The sequence below is a fragment of the Adiantum capillus-veneris genome, chromosome 10 (genome assembly GCF_014529385.1).
Source record: "Adiantum capillus-veneris isolate H3 chromosome 10, ASM1452938v2, whole genome shotgun sequence".
NCBI classification, from domain to species: domain Eukaryota; kingdom Viridiplantae; phylum Streptophyta; class Polypodiopsida; order Polypodiales; family Pteridaceae; genus Adiantum; species Adiantum capillus-veneris.
The window spans coordinates 148,097,078-148,113,609 of record NC_140940.1 but is presented as its reverse complement, the minus strand read 5'-3'; positions in this window follow the sequence as shown (position 1 = coordinate 148,113,609).

Below are 16,532 nucleotides of genomic sequence, written 5' to 3'. Positions count from 1 at the left end.
TAACTTGTGTGTAGCGGAAATGAGCATGAACATAGTGGGCATTTTATTAGAATAGATTCCTAATGAGAATTACAAGAGTGCTTGGGTGGAGAGAGCAACAAAAAGCATAACACCTAGTTAGATAGCATCGACAATACTTTCAAAAGAGAGAGAAATTAAGATAATGACAACAGTTGAGGACCGGATTTGCATGGAGCCAGTCCCCCCTCCAAAAGGCTTTGTATTATGGTTTCTCCCATCAAGAGAGACATTGTACAATACAACTCTTTGTGTTCCTTCAAGACTAGCTAGTGCAATGAATATGAAAGCTTCATGCACTAAGCAAAACACTTAGCAAACACAATTTGAATTATCCCCGTTCTCAGACCCAAGAACTCACACACCTTCGAAGAGGGTGAGAGCTAGCAGGGTATGAGAGTAGATTGAGAGGAAGAAGGAGTATCTTACGAGAAAGATGTACATCTCCTCACATAATCACTCATATTAGCATAGCTTAGCTTAGTAATTAGCTTGGTAGAGGAGATGAGCATGCATTGAAGCTTGGCTCTTGGTTGGATTTGCATCCACATGCCAAGAAAGTGTTGATGTAGGCTTCTATCTCACAAGCTTGGAGTAGGTGATGAGCTCTCCATTAAAGCTTGGGAAGAGATAGTCTTCTTTTCTTCACACATGAGATTGTGTGAGTGTGTGTGTGTTAATGCCTTGCAAAAATCAGCCCCCTCTCTCTCTCTTGGGCGAGCCCCCTTACTATTTACTCTTCCTGTAGCCTCATTGGCCCTCCCCAAGTCAAGCCAATCACAATTAAGCAGCATAAGTGATAGCCTTCTGACATGTGTCCCCCTTTCCCCTTTTGTGAGAGCTTTAGGTAATTAAATAATTAAACTAAACTCTCATTGGACCCCTTTGCCTCCTGGCCAATAGGAATCAGGCAAGCCATGGGGCTCCTGAATGCTCATTGGACCCTTTGGGAGACTGCCCAATAGTCTTCTAGGAGACTTAATTCTTATTGGTCCACTTCAAGGGTCATCCAATAGGAATTGGGCACACCTTGTGGGCATCTGGGCTAGGGAGCTGACATGTGTCCCTAATTCCCTTTGTGTAAAGGGCCTTGTGTGTGTGTGTGGATTTCTCTCTCATCCCCTAGAAGAAGGGCTCGCCCCCTCCCATGTAGGGATGTGCATTGACTTTGGAGAGCACACAAAGCATCCAATTCCCCCTAAGCTTTAACCCTTTGGCCACAACCTTTGAATTTTGGAACCTTAGCATTTTGGAAGTCTTAATGGGCTGAACCTTAGGGTCTTTTTAGCCCATTGTTGCACATGGCTCTTTTGCAGATGGCCCCCCCTTTAGATCCCTATTTTCCCTCCTTTGGATCCCTACTGTGGCCGGTCTGCTAGCTTAACCAATATTCTAGCTTTTTCTCCCCTTGCACTTCCCCACATTAAATGATCAGTTTAATATGAGAAAATCATTTAGGAGAATTAGATATTGATTATTATGACATTACCTCTCTCTTGAAATCATAGTCGTCCTCGACTATGGTGTAGAGAAGATAAAGCATATTCATGAGTCCTTTTCTTAGCGGGTAGAGGATCCCTATGTTACCCTACGACATCATTCCATAATGGATGACTAGTCCATTTGGCGCTTGAGAGCCTGAGGCTGCCGCAAGCATGTCTGCACATCAGTCCTATCAGTCTTCCATAGTAGAGTGACAAGCTCTACTTGGTGTTTGGGAGACGTCGTCTCCACAAACTTGATCTAAGCATGCATACTACTTCATTTTTGTGCACAAATAAAGAAAAAGAGAGTCTTATAAGACAAAAACTTTGTTCATTTTTAACATTTTGTACATTTGCTTACTCTTGGGAAGCATTGTAAGCATTGACAAGGTTTAGGTTATCCTTGAATTGTATGCCTTGCATCCATCTAGCATCTTCAAAAGGATAATTCTTAAACTTAATAAGATATCGTCGGATAGTCTTACCACCTCTTAGTACCTTGTCTTCATGTCGGAGAATGGACTCGGGCTGCAGCACCTCCTCTTGGTCCTCGATCTCCGGTGGGTCTTCAATAGTTGGTTCTTGAGGTGTGGTTCTTGAGGTGGCTCTCCTTTTTAATAGGCTCACATGGAAAGCATTGTGTATGAGCCAAGGAGTGGGCAACTTGAGTTGATAGGCCATCTCATTGATTGGCCTAAGAATCTGGAAGGGACCATAGTACCTTTTTGCTAGTTTAGCATAGTACTTTTGGTGGCCCGTAGGATTCTTGCCCGTCGTGTGCCTTAATCGAGCCTTGGGAAACTTTAACAAGACCCAATCGTTTTCTTTAAAGACTTGGGCTCTTCTTTGCTTGTCAGCAGCAACCTTTTGCCTTTGCTGTGAGATAGAGATAGCGTCCTTAATCTTTTGAAAAGATTCTTGTAGGTCACGGCTATACTCATCTGCAGCGAAGATCTTCCCATGTACCTTAAGTAGCAATGGACTTTTTGATCTTCCCTCAATTACCTCGAAAGGTGCTTTTCCCATGGAAGTATGTACAATGTTATTGTAAGCATACTCCACTAAGGGTAAGTACTTCTCCCATTGGGATCTTTGATCTACTTCCGTTACATAGGCTTTTAGTAGATCGAGAATTGTTAGGTTAGCTATTTCACTTTGGCCATCCGTTTGTGGATGATAGGCCGAAGAGAAATTTAGCCTTGTCCCTAAATTCTCAAAGAGACCCTTCCAGAAGTTACTGGTCATTCTAGGATCTCTATCCGACACTATGGACATTGGCAAGCCATGGTACTTGAAAATTTGTGAAATGAAGAGGGTTGCCATTTGATGGGCTTTGATAGTCTTTTTGACAGGTATAAAATGAGCTTGTTTACTGAACCTGTCTACTATCGTCCATATTCCCGTATTCCCATGGATAGACTTAGGCAATCCAAAGATAAAATCCATGGATATGCTCTCCCATGGTGAATTAGGGATTGGCAAGGATTGAAGCAATCCAAGTTGCTTCCCTCTATCAAATTTTGTCTTTTGGCATACCACACATTTGGAAACATACTCTTGTATGTTCACTTTCATGGTAGGCCAATAAAAATATGTTTCAATTCCCTTTAAGGTAGACTGAATCCCTCTATGCCCCGCATAAGGTGGAGCATGAGATTCATACATTACTTTCTCACGTAGTGAGTTAGTAACGCATAGTCTATTGCCATAGAGAAGATAACCATCTTGTAAAGTAAATGGTTCTTCTTTCTTCCCTAATGCAAGGGCTGAAATCACATTTCTAAAATCGGGATCAATAGCGTACTCATATATCATTGAAGATTTATCATTGTGAGTTGCTATGGAAACCACATTCACTCTCGGACGTCTTGAGAGTGCATCAGCTACTTGATTATGCTTGCCAGCAATGTGAGCAATATGAAAATGAAATTGCGAAAGGAAATTTGCCCACCTCATTTGTTTGTCAGAGAGCTTGGTCTGCATCATGAAGTACTTAAGACTTTGGTGATCCGTTCGCAGAATGAAAGGAGTCCCCAATAAATAGTGCTTCCATGAGTCTAAGGCATGTAGAACTGCAAGGAGTTCCTTTTCGTATATGCCTAGAGCTTGCTCAACAGGGTCGAGACTTCGACTCTCATAGCCTATGGCGTGCCCTTCTTGGAGCAAAACAGCTCCAAGGCAATCACCACAAGCATCACATTGGACCTCAAATGGTTTTGAGAGATCCGGTAGTGTAAGCACAGGTTGAGAGATAAGCTTTTCGAAAGCATTGTTCTCTTTAGCAAACCATGTATACCTAACGCTTTTCTTTGTTAGGTCATGTAATGGTCCCGCAATTTGTGAGAACTTTTCTATGAAGCGTCTATAGTATGCACACATACCTATAAAGCTTCTTAGTTCATGAAGATTCCTTGGTTTAGGCCATCCTTTTATTACCTCTAACTTAGATGGATCCATTTGGATGCCATCTTGAGAGATAATATGACCTAAATACTGAATCTCTTGCAAGAAAAATTCACTTTTCTTTCGATTAACATAAAGTTTATTCTCTCTTAAAACTTGAAATATTACCTGGAGATGTTGCTTGTGTTCCTCCAATGAATTAGAGTAGATGATAATATCATCAAAGAACACTCCAGTGAAGGTTCGATGAGGCCTGAACAGCTTCTCCATCAAGTGGTTGAATGTGGCTGGTGCATTGGTCAAGCCAAAAGGCATGACAATGTATTCATAAAGACCAAATGTAGTACGAAATGCGGTCTTTACAATGTCTTGATCAACTATCCTTATTTGATGATAGCCACTTTTTAGGTCAATCCTACTGAAGTAGGTCGATCCTTGTAGCTTATCAAATAGGTCTTCTACCCGTGGAACGGGAAACCTATTCTTGATAGTGATCGTATTTAGTGCTCTATAGTCGACACGCATACGATATGTGCCATCTTTCTTTTGCACTAATAGCACAGGTGAGCAAAATGGAGATGAGCTAGGCCTAACCATGCCCTTCTCAACTAACTCATGCACTTGCCGCATAATCTCCTCTTGTTGAGCTTGAGAAACTCTATAAGGAGGTTTGTTAGGCGGTGAACTTCCTAGAAGAAGTTCAACTGCATGGTCATCATAACCTCGTTTAGGAGGTAGTTCACAAGGGATGTCGTCAATAAAAACATCTTTAAACCCCTTGAGAAAATTGGATAACTCTAATTCCTTTTGGTTGCTTTTATTTTCTTTTGCTAAAGCATTAGGTTCATTTTTAGAATCTTTAACAAAAATCATGTACACGGAAATAGAGCTCTTTATTGACTTGTTGAAAGCTGGTGTATGTACAATGGGGATGGTGTTACCCATTTCCTTAGCATCTATATACATGTCTTTTTCCCTGAACTTAAAGGAGATTCTCCTTTCAGGAAATTTAACATCGGCAGCCAGGCGGTCAAACCATGGTGCCCCTAGGATTACATCCTCATGCTTGAGAGGAGAGATAAAGAAGTCCTCTTTGTCCACATAGCCTTGGACATGAAGCCTCAATTTCCCAATTAAGGGAGTGACTGAAGCTTCTTGCCCCTTGAAGGCACTGACTGCGGGTAGGACATCTCCCATCTCGTAGGATTGTATGCCTAGCTTGGTGGCTAACTCCATAGATATAAAATTATGAGTAGAACCAGGGTCAAAGAGAATAAAAGCATCATGTTCTCTTACCTTTCCCCAAGCATGGCATAGAGGAGATCCTCTGTGGTGAGTTTGGTGAGTCTCCTCCTCTTGGATTTCAACCAAGGAAGCTCTAGGAGGATCTTGGCGGTTGTTCTTTTGGGAACAAGCGCGGTACGCATGCCCTTGTTCGCAGCACTTGAAACACCGGTTATCCTTACGATAACGCTCAAGCTCTTTAGGAGAGAGTTTATTCTTACCTTTGTAAACTCCCTTCTCTTTAGCTTTGTTGGAGTTGCCCTTAGGAGACTTTTGGACATTGTCCTTCCCCTTAGGCTCATTGGAACCCTTGTTTTCCGGGGGCTTATTATTTCTTTTAACCCCCGTTTGGAAATTGATTCAAGAGGCAACCATAGTATGGTGTATTACCGCCGATATGGTACGTGGCCTTTGGGAGTTGACATACTCCGCCATTTCTTCGGTTAAGCCCGCACAAAACTGTTGCTTTTGCTCTCCAAAATCCAACTTTTTGAAGACAGTGGCTTTGAGTTGTAAGTCCCAAAACTTGTCTACATATTTGTGGATGGATTCATTAGGAGAGAGCTTTAAGCTTCGCCATTCGGTGAGTACTTTGTCTTTGGCATCGGTGGCCAAAAATTGCTTCATAATGGAATCTCTTAAAGCCTTCCATGTTCGTGGAGCTTCACCGTTGGCTCGTAGGCTAGACCACCATTGTCTAGCAGACTTTTGAAAGTGCATAGCTACATGGCATAGCTTAGAGGACTCCGTGAAGCCCTCATCTCCAAACGCCGCATCGAATTGCTGGATAAAGGCCAAGACTTTGTCCGTAGCACCAAAGGTGCCATCATAGGTAAGGAAAGAGATGCTCTTCCCTCCCTCTTTGAATTTCTTCAGCTTGGATGACCTCTTCCATGCGGCATAGGATTTCCTATGGCCTCTTCTTTTTGATGGTTCAAAAGTTGCACCATCACTTTCTTCAGAAGGTGAAGAATTTGAAGAAGGCGGAGAAGAGGGTGACCTTTTTCTCGCCTTTTTCTTGTCTTGATCTTCGTCGTCTTCACCATCACTTTCATAAGAGGAAGAGGATGAAGAAGATGGAGAAGAGGGTGTCCTCTTTCTCGTCTTTTTCTTCTCTTGCTTTTTATCATCCCTCTTTGAATTATGGTGTGGAGAAGGGTGCGATGGTCTTCTCCGCTTTGGTGGTGATGGAGAGCGTTTAGCCCGCCGTCTTCGTGGAGCCATCTCCGCCGAGGTGGCGGGAGACTCACTTCTTTCTCATTCCTTCGGTGGAGGCTCTTGAGTTCTCCTTTGGGAGGGAGATGCATCATCGAGAAGTAAATTCTTGAGCCCTTCATAAGGATTCTCTTCTTCTTCCCGAATCGGAGAGAGACCTCTTTTGGTAGTCTCACAAGGAGGCTTCCTAGGTGTTCTCTCGTCATGGTGATGAGCTTGGAGAATCCCATGAGCACGGAGCTGTCGTTGCACTTCACTTTGGAGAGATGGATTGCCCATGGCTTGTTGAAGCCTAGAAACAAGATAGTTAACAAGCATTGAAGCATCATTAGTAGCTTGCTCATGAGCAAAATCAAAGTTATCAACATTAATTTCACTCTCTTTACTATTGTCAGCCATTCTAACAACTTTTAGGTGTAAACTTTTTAGGTGTACTTTGGCACTTCAAGCCCTAGTTGCTACTCCTCTTTACCCCTTTAGAAAAAGCACTCAAGCTACTATATCCGCAGCTCGAATACCATTAATTGCAAGGAATAGAAGAGAGGGTCTTTCGACACCAAAACAGCACCGGCTCCTGTCAAGCTTCTAATAGCTCAATGGTGGTTAAGCCATAGGCAAGCCTCGTAGGAATCCACAATTAAGACCATATCTCTCGACGGTGATGCCCCGTTAACTGCACAAAGGCAGGCGCACTGCAAGGCTGAAAAATCCCTATTCTACTTACTCACAGGCAATTAATAATACCAACCATTTGTAGCTAGCTTGAGGACCTCCCTTCTTGAGCAAGAAAAGAGAAACCTTGAGCTCTGATACCAATGTAACATTTAATGGCCTAATAACTTGTGTGTAGCGGAAATGAGCACGAACATATTGGGCATTTTATTAGAATAGATTCCTAATGAGAATTACAAGAGTGCTTGGGTGGAGAGAGCAACAAAAAGCATAACACCTAGTTAGATAGCATCGACAATACTTTCAAAAGAGGGAGAAATTAAGATAATGACAACAGTTGAGGACCGGATTTGCATGGAGCCAGTCCCCCCTCCAAAAGGCTTTGTATTATGGTTTCTCCCATCAAGAGAGACATTGTACAATACAATTCTTTGTGTTCCTTCAAGACTAGCTAGTGCAACGAAGATGAAAGCTTCATACACTAAGCAAAACACTTAGCAAACACAACTTGAATTATCCCCGTTCTCAGACCCAAGACCTCACACACCTTCGAAGATGGTGAGAGCTAGCAGGGTATGAGAGTAGATTGAGAGGAAGAAGGTGTATCTTACGAGAAAGATGTACATCTCCTCACATAATCACTCATATTAGCATAGCTTAGCTTAGTAATTAGCTTGATAGAGGAGATGAGCATGCATTGAAGCTTGGCTCTTGGTTGGATTTGCATCCACATGCCAAGAGAGTGTTGATGTAGGCTTCTATCTCACAAGCTTAGAGTAGGTGATGAGCTCTCCATTAAAGCTTGGGAAGAGATAGTCTTCTTTTCTTCACACATGAGATTGTGTGAGTGTGTGTGTGTTAATGCCTTGCAAAAATCAGCCCCCTCTCTCTCTTGGGCGAGCCCCCTTACTATTTGCTCTTCCTGTAGCCTCATTGGCCCTCCCCAAGTCAAGCCAATCACAATTAAGCAGCATAAGTGATAGCCTTCTGACATGTGTCCCCCTTTCCCCTTTTGTGAGAGCTTTAGGTAATTAAATACTTAAACTAAACTCTCATTGGACCCCTTTGCCTTCTCGCCAATAGGAATCATGCAAGCCATGGGGCTCCTGAATGCTCATTGGACCCTTTGGGAGACTGCCCAATAGTCTTTTAGGAGACTTAATTCTTATTGGTTTCTTTTATTAAATGTTTTTAAATTAATTAAACTAGATTTACTCTAGCTTAATTCTCATTGGTCGACTTCAAGGGTCATCCAATAGGAATTGGGCACACCTTGTGGGCATCTGGGCTAGGGAGCTGACATGTGTCCCTAATTCCCTTTGTGTAAAGGGGCTTGTGTGTGTGTGTGTGTGGCTTTCTCTCTCATCCCCTAGAAGAAGGGCTCGCCCCCTCCCATGTAGGGATGTGCATTGACTTTGGAGAGCACACAAAGCATCCAATTCCCCCTAAGCTTTAACCCTTTGGGCACAACCTTTGAATTTTGGAACCTTAGCATTTTGGAAGTCTTAATGGGCTGAACCTTAGGGTCTTTTTAGCCCATTGTTGCACATGGATCTTTTGCAGATGGCCCCCCCTTTAGATCCCTATTTTCCCTCCTTTGGATCCCTACTGTGGCCGGTCTACTAGCTTAACCAATATTCTAGCTTTTTCTCCCCTGGCACTTCCCCACATTAAATGATCAGTTTAATATGAGAAAATCATTTAGGAGAATTAGATATTGATTATTATGACAATAATATAGAGGATTAGATGGCATACTACGGTTGTCTACCAAAACCTATGATATTCCTTTGTACCTAAGGGAAGCACATATCATGATGGGCTTTATCCATCATGAGAAAGTCTGAACCTACCAAAATTTTATGAGAATGGGAGTTTTCTAGCCTAGTATGAAATTTGATGCACATGTATGTTAAGAATTGAAGATCATGTACAACCAACCTCCTATGGACGCCTATGGAGTATGCTACACTATTTTAGATAACCATAGCACCGCTTTGGAGTAAGTACACAATGGATTGTTTGAATCAAGTTCCTTTTCCTACAAACATGTCCAAAACCACGATAAAATCTATCAAAGCTAAAGCACAATCATATGAATTGATTGGCAATCAATTGTACAAGCAATGTAAGGATAATCAACTCAGACTTTGAATGTCAAAAAATAAATACTTGCCGATCTTACAAGAAGCACATTCACGGCAAGTAGGAGATCATTTTTCTGTTGAAAAAACTGCTAAGGCTATAATGTTTGCCAGTGTTTGGTGGCCAACACTCTTCATGGACGCTAACACATATATGAGGTGGTGTGATTAATGTCAATGAACAAAAGTTTCACTTAAAAGAGATGAAATGTCTATGAGACCAATGATGGGAACATGTGTGTTTGCTAATTGAGGATTAGATTTTGTGGGTCCCATAGCACCGCCGACTTACAGGACTCATGCAAAGTATATTATAGCAGCCACAAACTATGTGATCAAATGGGTCGAGGCTAAAGTTACACAAAAGAACGATGCATGCACTACAACACAATTCTTGTATGAGAATGTTTTCACACGATATGGTTTGCCTATTGAGATTGTCATTGACAAGGGAACACATTTTGCTAATAAAGTCATTGAGTATTTACGTGATGAGTTAATGGTCATACATAAAAAAATCAGCTTCGTATCACCCACATGCTAATGGTCAAGCCGAGAGTACCAACAAAGTCTTGTGCACAATTTTAACCAAAATTGTAAACAATAATAGTTCGGATTGGGATCAAATTTTGCAATGTTCTTTGGGCCTATAGAGTTGCATACAAGAATGTTCTAAGGACTACACCTTATAACATGGTGTTTGGACTTAATGCAATTTTACCCATAGAGTTTCTGATTTCAACCTTGCGTATAACAAAAAAACTTGAATGGATTGGACATGAATGGTCTGATCGATTGAACGACCTGGAGAACTTGGATGAAATAAAGTTGAAGGAAGCCGTCATGATATACGCCCAAAAACAACGCATAAAAGAGTTTCATGACAAGCATGTGAAGTCTAAAGACTTTGCTCCATGAGATTATGTACTTGTTTATACTCTTAAGCAAAAAAACAAAGAAATTGAAAAAGCAAGGAATGGGACCATTCATGATTCATTCTATATCACCCAGTGGGGCCATTAAGCTTGCTACATTGGATGGATAGGAAATGCCCAATTAGATCAGTGGTGGTTGCAGGTTAAAAAAATATCACTTGCCACTAACTCAAGAGATTCTTGGGAGGACACATTCAGTCAAAAACATAAAATAAAAGCAAGATCTTGAGATTCAATAGGCTCAATAGGAAGCCAACAAACATGCAACAAAGAGGAAACATAGAAAAGAAAATTTTAAGATGCGTAAGACTGTGCGGATTCATTAGATACAAGCATTGAAGAGGATGAAGAAAGTTTGGACCCATATATTTATGCAAAACTAGATGCCAACATGTACCTATTCATGCATTGGTCAATTCTGGTGTGCATTTGAATACAATTAGTTGGGATCTGTACCAGACAATGCCACAATTGGTCCTACAATCGTTAAAAAGAACATTTACAGGATTCAATGGGACTGTCAGTATTCCTATAGGTTATGTGGAGCTCATGATACACATCAAAGGATTCCATGTCCCCATAACTTCTTCATACTACCTTTAGATTCCCCTGTTAATCAACTAATATTTGGTACACCATGGCAATGCAAATACAAGGAGTATATAAATTGATCAAAGAACCAAGTGTATTTAATAGCTGACCATAATGTGAAATATGTCAAGTTTGCTTCCAAGGAAGATACTAGGTACTTTTTCAAGAATGAAAGTTAAAATACCAAGGAATTGGCCAACAACTTCAATGCAACAGAGGCACAATGACAGGTACCACTGATGATACTAGAAACGGCGGCTATATAGGGTCTATTGATAGTCTTGAAGGTGCAATTGCAAGTAATCTGCTACCTTCAGAAAGGAACTTTCATAAGTCAATTTGGGGCGAGAATGATCAACTTATGATCAAAATTGGATGAGTTGCGAAAATCACTTTTTAAGCTGAAAAAGCTTGATTTGACAACGTCCAATTTCAAAAAAAATTGACACAGTGGTCATCGTACACATGAGGTGGGACTAATTGTGAGGTTTAGACAAAACCTGACTCGGGAGCCTAGGGTATGTATAGTTTGACCCCATTTAGAAGTCTCATTTCTTCTTTTGTGTGTGTGTGTGTGTGTGTGTGTGTGTGTGAGAGAGAGAGAGAGAGAGAGCTATTTTGGAGCACCTTTCTTGCAATCCCTATGCTCTATACATTTCGAGCTTCGACACCAATTTTAAAAGGTGTGTTCCCTACCTGGTGGCACACTATGGTTTGACGCTTGTGCATGCCAAAAATAATAAGTAACCCAGGGAGACCCAATGATTACCAAACTCCATGAGTAGCTCACTCTTGAGTCTACTAACATGCCCCTAGCCTTCAGTTTCATTTTGACAATAGTGGAAATCCCTTGTAAGAGAAAATCACGTTTTTCTCTGCGCCGAATGGCTTCAAACCACTAGGGGGACTTTTGTGAAGACGCTTCAATAGTGGTATTGTCTAAGAGGGTTTTGACAACAAAACACTCATGTAGCTCAAGTAACTGTTGTTTTAACATAAAACAGTAAGGGGATGTCAGATTGGGGAGAGACCTCACACAAAGATTCTAATGACCACCCCAACCAAGTCAACAATGGTAAATTGTGCCACACAATAGTCGGTGATTGGATCTATGAGTTAGAGAGTTCTTTCAGATGGAAAAATGGTCCCATCATGCTCAATGCGGCTACCTAATTGATTAAATAACACCATAGAAATGCTTCAAAGGGATGTATGACCATGTTTGAGTCTTTGCATGTTTGAAAAAGTTTGTTTTCATGTTAAGTAGGGAAAAAATCGCTTTTTTTCCTTCTCACTCTGCATTTTTGAGTAACATAGGCTATGAAGGTGTCACCCATGTTCAATATATGATAAAAACCATATTTAGGAAGATTCTCTATGAAAAAGGAGTCTACACATTCCATTGAACGGATTTTTCACAGTGTCAGAGTCTGAAACTAGTCCTAAGCTTGTGTGAGTAGTCCACATTAAATTGTAAAGGGATCAATTAGTCTTAAAACATCATGTGAAAGGGGCTAACCAACTTCAATCACAGCTCAAATGGGGCATCCAAGGGGAAAATCGCAATTTTCTCTTCTCGATTACCGATTTTCTCTTCTCAATTACCAGTAAGACACCAAATTCAGTTGTGAAGCTACCCTTATGATACTCTAAGTTAGTAAACCCTACCCAAAAGGTTTGAAAACCATTGGAAGCATACATCTTGCCCCCTTCAATTTTTCACTTGGTCAGGAGACTGAAATTGACTTACCTCTTGCCCAACAGTTCCAAATTAGGCTACAGATGGGTAAGTAACCTCTAAACACCAATGGAAGGATGCTTACCAAGTTTGATGGACATCGGAAGCCACATGAAGAAAGGGAGAGAAAATCACAATTTTCTTCCACAGAGTGCAACCAATAATCCCAAAAAGTTAGTTTGACCTCATGCAAATGTCGGTATGAGTCCTTAGATTGCCCCTATGTGGTCAAAAGTGAAAAAAAATGACATTAATGTCATATAGGACCCAATAAGCCTGAAGAAGGGGTCAAAAACCTCGACCACAACCAAATCTCCTACCCAAATCTCATCACACCAGAGCTAGAACCTTAACTTGTTGTATCCATCAAGCCCATGCAGTCAAGTTTTTTAAAAAACTAGCTCGATCATGCCTAAGAAAAAAAACGTGATTTTTTCTTGATTTTGCATGAAACAAACTTTTTTCAAAATGTTGAGATTCTGCACGGTTCATACAAGTGTTTTAAACCAGGCTCACAAATACAAATGCCTGAAAATGAGAAAACACCACTTCTAACTCTAACCATTCTCTGAAATGCGACAATCGTTCATAGGAGCTATGAAGTCTGACACCAAAGGCAACAAGAAAAGGTGGAGTCACAAAAAGAGGCTCGAACAAATCCCAGAGTTCACTATCCTCAAGGACTCCCTGTGGAAAGCATCCACATACATAGAGGAGGATCTAGAAGGTGCCACTGTTTATGAAGTAGTCTACAGAGATGCCGAGAGTAATATGGTCATGTCACCCACATGATACCTAGCAAAGCTTACAATATGGCAAGAAACCTACCCATTGAAGAATCTCTAGAAAAGACGGACTTCTTAAACTACTTCTAGCTACTTCCACCTTGTGGAATCAACATTCAGAGAGCTCATGATATTTATACCAGCATTATGAAGGATGGCACAATTGAAATTTCAACACTAGAGAATGACAAGCTTCAAGTAAGAATCACCTCAAAGTTGATCTCTGAAGCATTACAACTATTAGATAAAGGTGCGACTATGGGAGGAAAGAAAGGTTTGGAAATGGAGGCCTTCACAAAGAAGGGAGCAATGAAGACATTTGCTGACATGACATGCCAAGAAGCCGAATTACCCACTCGCATGTTCATGCAATTCATTCATATAGATGACAAAACACCAAGCCACTATACAACACCAAACCACACAATCGCTACAATGCTACACCTAGGCTTATCAGCAAAGCACACTTGTGACAATCAACCACGTTCAGTAAATCCTTGAGATGCTAACCAAAAAGAAAAAACACACAAAGCTAGCCTACTTATCAGTACTAACAAGTATAGCATATTAGCCAATTGGTGTGGCTCAAGATTTATAGAGGCTCCCTCTCAGAATGACTAGAACCAATATCAAGAAGAGGAAAGTGGATGAGAAAACAACAAATTTTGGCTCTACTTAGACTACAACTCGCACCAGATCAAAGAGAAAGCTGCAAGAATCAGACTTTACAGAAGAAGAGCTTGTAGATAGGAAAGGCAAAAGACCAATGACCACTGACAAACCTGGCAAAGAGGAGAAGGCTGAGAAGCAAGCCAAAGAAGAGAGGCTGGCCAAAGAATTCAAAAAGAAAAGAGAGGATGAAGGGGACTTCGCAAAAAAGTGGGTTCCATGTAAGATACGCACGAGGAATCCTATGGCCCCATCTATCACTGCAGAGCAGTTGGAGGAGATGTATGCTCAAATGGAGTGAGAAAATTGGCTGAAGAAGTGGTGGCGGTGGAAGAGGCTAAAAAGATGAGAGGCCAGAGTCATATAACTCCACATTGAGAGCTCGCATTACCAATCAGGCTGACAATCCTACGGGGATTTTAGCACAAAGGGGAGGAATCTCAACCTAAAACATCCCAAGCTCAAGAGGAACCTAAGGATCAGAATAGTTGCCTGAAGCTACAAAATCCCCCTATAGTGCAAGAAGAAATAAGGTAACCCATCCCCATACCCAGCACTTCAGATTGATAGTGGAGCATGAAGGATCCATACTATCAATCTGCAAAGAGTAGCAGCAGATATATACAATGTCGGAGTGCAGGAGCATACTCAAGATATGAACACTATTTTGGCTATACAAGGTGAGTTAACAAAAGCTTACAATGAGCTGCACATGCTCATAAATGAATAGGAAGAAGACATTATAGAGGCTCAGATAGCAAGACAAGAAGTGTAGGAATCAAAGGGTCTATTGCTACACAACAACAAAAATTGGCCAATGCTTATGAGGAGTTAGCAGTAGCTCAAAGAGCGATAGACACACATAAAGGTGTAATAGAGGATCTGCAAGTGGTCTTCATAGAGGTAGTCAAACAGGCAGTTGCTCTAGAGAACCAATGGGCTATAAAAGAAGTGAAATTGGTGAGTGTAAAAGAGGAAATGATGGCCAAATGACGCATAGTCGAGAAGATCAAGGCCAATCCTCGACTAACCCGACTGACAAACACCGGTGCTACATCTTCTCATATGAGTGCCATGATATTAGAGTTGGAAAGGGCAATCAAAATTCAAGAACGCATGCAATAAGATGCCACATCAGCAAAACTAGCAGGAGAAGAAGGTCTCAAAGCGAATAATGATGCTCTTAAGAAAGAAAACAAAGACCTGAAAGCTTTGGTAGGTGCCCTATAAGCAAAAATCGATTGCAAGAAGCCTTAGTTTACCTAGACAGATGATCATGGCAATGATGGCCAAGGTGGCCCGAGAGATTCACAAAGAGAATCTGATGTACATCAGGGACAAACGGAATAAGCCAAGTCATCTTTTGAAGTAACACACATTGCACCCAATAGTGGTCACAACATAGGAAAACAACGAACCGCTGTCATAAAATCTAATATCTAGCCAACCCAAATGATTTTCTCATATTAAACTGATTATTTAATGTGGGAGAATAAACGGAACAAGGGTTAAGATATAGACATGTGATTATAGATCTATCTCAACACGGGGCCAAAGGTAAATGGGCCCAAATGAGAGATGGTCTATCAAAGAGAAAGGCTAACCACTGGAGCATAAGACCTTAGGGTTAACTTCATTGAACACCTCCAATAGTTAGTGTAAAAGTCCTTTGACCTTAGGTAAGCTAGGGCTAAGCTTGAGGTGGGAACCCGGCCCAAGCTTAAGGTGCTTGAGGTGCGTGTCGTGCTTGATGACTAAGGTGCTTGATCATTGGGATGCTTAAGGTGCTTGATGACTGGGATGCTTGAGGTGCTTGTCATGCTTGAGATGCTAGGGTTGTACTTGAGATGAGAACCCGACCCAAGCTTGAGGGGCTTAAGGACCAAGCCTGTGGTGGGAATGGGGCCAAGGTTGAGTGGCTTGAGGTGTACAAAAGTCAACACCATTCCCTACAAGGAGGGAGCGAATCCTACAAGAGGGGGGATGAGAGAGAACACCCACACACTTACTCAAGGCAAGCTTGGTACAAAGAAAGCAAAAGGGACACTTGTCAAGTTCCTCCTCGTGTTGCCCTCATGGTGTGCCTAAAGCCTATTGGTTGCCACCCAAGGGGTCCAATGATAATTTAGAAGATTTAATTAATTGTTTTAGCATTTATCCAGTCCTCTCTCTCAAAGGGGAAAGGGGGACACTTGTCCCAAGGCTACCCTGGTTACTTGATTTACCTCCTGCTTGTGATTGGCTAGGCCTGGAGGGGTCCAATGAGCTTCAAGCATGAGCTACAAGGGGGGGTCGACCAAGGAAGCTAGGGGCCTGCTTAGGGGGTATACTCTCTCACACATACTCACACACACTCTCATTGTGTGGTGCAAAGTGTAAGAGCTCCCTCTCCCCCTCCAAGCAAGTAGAGAGGTTGAGAGCCTACACCAAGACTTTTGGCTATGGAGTGCAAATCCAACCAAGAGCCATGCTTCAATGCTTAAGCTTGCCATCTTCTCAATCTTCAGTACTATGCTATTAAGTATGCAACAAGAAGAGTGATGATAAGTGAGGAACTATTTCTTTCTCCTATGAAATGTTTCTTCTTCCTCTTC